Source organism: Myotis davidii, unplaced genomic scaffold, assembly GCF_000327345.1.
Source record: "Myotis davidii unplaced genomic scaffold, ASM32734v1 scaffold1314, whole genome shotgun sequence".
Lineage (NCBI taxonomy): Eukaryota > Metazoa > Chordata > Mammalia > Chiroptera > Vespertilionidae > Myotis > Myotis davidii.
The window spans coordinates 154,132-158,735 of NW_006285250.1; positions in this window are offsets into that span (position 1 = coordinate 154,132).

Here is a 4,604-nt window from a genome sequence, read left to right on the forward strand (position 1 = left end):
TGGTTTACCTATATTTATCCCAAGTCACCCTCTAGTAATAATCTAGTGGTTATTGAAGAGTGATCTACGTGAGACAATATGGGGTGGATAGAAGGAGTCCATGGGGACCTGGTGAGCCAGTGTCCCATGACCTGGGAAGCTGACCCATTTGCAAAACTCACTCCTGAGATCTTGCCACCTGGCAAGAAACGTTCTGGGGTGTGGTATGCCCGGTCCGGGCTCAGTAACAGGTATCACCAGAGCTTCTGAGCAAGCCAGGTTGGCCAAGGTGAGTCAGTAATCAAACTCGAAGGCTGCCATCATGTGCAAGGTGAAGGGATGGTTGTATGGGGTAACAGGGCTACAAGTTTTCAGTGTAGAGCAGAGATGGGTCAGAACAAAGCAGGGAAGCTCAGTTCCTGGGCACCAGGCAGAGACCAGGGCCAAACTCCAGTCCTAAGAGAGACGGAGCTGGTAGGTAGTGTAAGTTGTTAGAAATGAGGAGGGTGAAAGGGTGCAGGGGCCCAGCTTTTTAGACAAGCCGTGTGGGGGAGCATCCTTAGGAATCCAGGCTTGGGACTGGCCTGGAGGGGACTGACTCAGTGAGGGAGGGGTCTAATAGCATCTCCAGGCTCCTGGATTCCAGATCTGGAAGAATAATGGCTCCAGTTACTACGGGGTTGCAACAATATTGCCCTATAACAGTGGTTCTCAACCTGTGGGTCGCGACCCTTTGGGGGTCGAACAACCCTTTCACAGGGGTCGCCTAAGACCATCAGAAAACACGTTACATATTGTTTTTGTGATTAATCACTATGCTTTAATTATGTTCAATTTGTAACAATGAAAATACACCCTGCATATCAGATATTTACATTACAATTCATAACAGTAGAAAAATTACAGTTATGAAGTAGCAATGAAAATAATTTGTGGGGGTCACCACAACATGAGGAACTGTATTCAAGGGCTGCAGTATTAGGAAGGTTGAGAACCACTGCCCTATAACTTTATGGCTTGAAACAAGACAACATTCATTTTGCTCACACATCTGTGATTTGGGCAGGGCTCTGCAGTGGTGGCTCATCCGTGCTTCACTCAGCAGAAGTGGGGATCGTGTCTCCTTCACTCACATGTCCGGTGGTGATGCTAGCCGGAAGCGGGGGCCTGAGCTGGAACTGCCAGCTGGAACACGTGGCCTCTCTCTGCGGCCTGGGCTTCCTCACAGCACTGTGGCTGGGTGCCGTGGGTTGGCATCCTGTGAAAGAGAGATCCAAGCAGAGGCCATATTGCTTTCAACGACCTAGCCTCAGAAGTCATGTGGTGTATCTTTGGCTACGTTCTATTCATTGAGGTTGTCACAAAGCCCCAACCAGGCCCAAAGGATGGGGAAATAGACCCCACTTCTTCATAGAGAATGGCAGTGCTCTGGAAAGAGCTGGTGGGATGAAACATCAGAAATATTGTTGTGGCCATTTTTGGAAAATTCAGTCTGCCATAGTCATAACGTAAAATCATGATTGTGGCAGTTGATACACCTTCTCTCCTGGTCTGAGGGGCTCTGGTGCCTGGAGCCCACTTCAGCCTGAGAGGGGGTGGTCATGGTGGGCGGGGGGCAGTGGCAGAGGTGAGAACTGGGTATCAGCACCCCATTCTTGTTCTGAAGGCAGGAATAGGCAGAGCAGAAGAAATGAAAGGAAAGAGGGGGAAGTTGACAAGAATGCTTCCTTCTGCTGTTCACAGCTCCATCAACCATTTAACATTCTGATAGGAGAAGGTGGCATTTCTCGCAGGGGTTTTGTTAAAATCGAATCCCTCTCTCAGAGCACAGAGGCAGCAGACTCATGCAGATGGCACCAAAACGCGATTGATAAGGTTCATCACAGCTCGAGATTGACTTTACATTCCTAATGTGTTTAGGTAAGACACATCTCTACTTCACAGCAGAGAAAGAGAGGCGAACACAATGATCCATGAAAGAAAGAAACAGACACGCTGTCCAAGTGAAATGAGCCTTTATATGTCACCCGCCTCACCTTGTGTTTTTGTAGCTGTACCTGCAGACTTCCAGATCGCTGCCTGAGGTTTACTGATGGTTTCTTTCAGGGATCATTAAAAGTGATTTGTGGCCTGCAAGGCTTGCATTTTCCATGCTCAGGATTCAGTTTTCAGCATGTAACCTGGGAAGTGGTGTCTGGAGGACTTCTCCACCCTGGGAACCTTCCCCTCCCGGAAGTCAGGGGACCTTCCACAGCCCATTGGCGGTTGATGATGCAGGGCTTGAGGAAATGGTTCTCAGGTCTCAGGGTGAAGGTGAGGAGCGCGCTTTGGGACCACACGGCTTCGAGCAGCCTACATTTGGGGCTCTAGAGAATGAAGCTAATGAGAGAACTGACTCAGGTGATGAGGCTGCGCAAGAACCCTTCTGCCTCTTTTCCCCCATTGCATGCAGAAGCTTGCTCCCCAGTGTCTCTCCTGGCCCCTTCTTTCCTCTTAGAAGACAGTTCCATGTACAAGTGAATAGCACCTTTGGACTCGACGAGGCTGCGCAAGAAACCTGCCTCTTTTCCCCCATTGCATGCAGAAGCTTGCTCCCCAGTGTCTCTCCTGGCCCCTTCTTTCTTCTTAGAAGACAGTTCCATGTACAAGTGAATAGCACCTTTGGATTTTGTGGATGGAGACACGAACTAAGTTACTGTGGATGTGCCTACCCACATCAGGCATCAAGGTGCTTGCTCTCTCAAAACCACCCTTTCCTGGGCCAGCTCTTCATCCTGGGTTCACACATCAGCTTGCCCATCCTCAGAGAGGAGGCCCTCCCAGGACTCCTCTAAAAGCAGGGCCTGAATGTCCCCCTGCCCGATTATTTTCTCTTTCTCCCCTCACTCCACAATTTTTGTTGTTGTTAATCCTCATCCAATATTTTTTCCATTGATTTTTAAAGAGATTGGAGGGAGAGAGGGAGGGGAGCAGGGGAAAGAGAGACAGAGAGAGAGAGAGAGAGAGAGAGAGACACGAGATACTTCAATTGTTACCCTCTCTCCACACCCCAATGCATACATCCCTACTGGGGATTGAACTCCCAGTCAGGATATGTGCCCTTGACCAGGAATTGAACGTGAGACCACTCACTGCACGGGATGACCCTATAACGAATGAGAGAACTGACCCAGTGAGTTACACTGGCCAGGACTCACCCCCAGTTTTAATCAGCAAACATGCTTTACACAGCGCTTGCTTAATCCTGGGAGTGGCACTGGTCCTGATGTTTGTGTGTCCAAGACTTTATACTGGTTAACAGGAGTCAATCTCATTGCTCTGTGTGGTTCAGTCTCTGGTGAGGACTCAGAGAAAGACCAGGGATAAAAATGTAAAGCAGATCCAATCCATCCCGGTGCGATGGTCAGTTTTCTGTGTCAGCTTGGCCAGGCTATAGTGTCCAGCTACTCAAACACACACCAACCCAGGTGCCCCTGTGCAGGCATTTTGCAGAGGTGGCTAACATCTACAATCAGATGACTGTAAGTAAAGGAAATGCTCCTTCTTCCTAATGCTGCGACCCTTTAATACAATTCCTCATGTTGTGGTGACCCCAATTTCATTGTTGCAAATTGAACATAATTAAAGCATAGTGATTAATCACAAAAACAATATGTAATTATATATGTGTTTTCTGATGGTCTTAGGTGACCCCTGTGAAAGGGTCATTCGACCCCCAAAGGGGTCGCAACCCACAGATTGAGAACCGCTACTCTAGACCCTAGTATCCTCATGGTCTGCAGCTAATCACAGTACCCTCTCATTCACATGTGTACCACCTATATAGATATCTACACAAATAGACAAATATGTAAGTTGACCATACCTTTGCAACACCCCAACAGCCAATTCAGGAGGGAATATGCAAATTAGTGGGACAAAGATGGTGGTGGCCACGGAGCCAGCCAGAGTGGGCAGGAGACTTGGGTCACCCCTGGCGACAGAGGAAGCCAAGCTTCCTGCCCACCTGGGCTGGCTGCTGAAGGTGGGGCCTGTGGGTGGCGGCCACGGAGCAGGCCTGAACACGCAGGAGGCTTGGGTTGCCTCAGCTGGCCGCTGAAGGAGGGGCCTTCAAACAGCCCTTCAGCCCCTCACCCAGGCTGGCCACGCCTCCCAGTGGGGACCCTCACCCCATGGGGTGTGGCTGGCCTGCAAACTGCCCCAGACCCTCGCCCAGGCCAGCACCATCCTCAGTGGGGACCTTCATCCCAATGGGAGCATGGCCAGCCTGCAAACCAACACAGGTCCCTCTCCCAGGCCTCCCTGCCCCCCAAGGTAACCCCCACCCTGATCCAGGGCACCCTTCAGGGCAAACCAGCTGGCCCCCACCTGTGCACCAGGCCTCTACCTATACTAATAAAAGGATAATATGCTAATTAGACTGGGAGACCTTCCAGGAGACCTTCCAGATGTTCTTCTGGACAAAGCGATGGTGGCAGGACCAAGGTAGAGGCGGTGAGGGGCCAAGAGGGGAGGGTAGTTGTGGGTGATCAGGCATGATGGGACGGCAGTTGGTGATCAGGCCGGTGTGGGGGGGAATTGTGGGCGATCAGGCCAGCAGGAGGGAGGGGCAGTTGGGGGGGAGC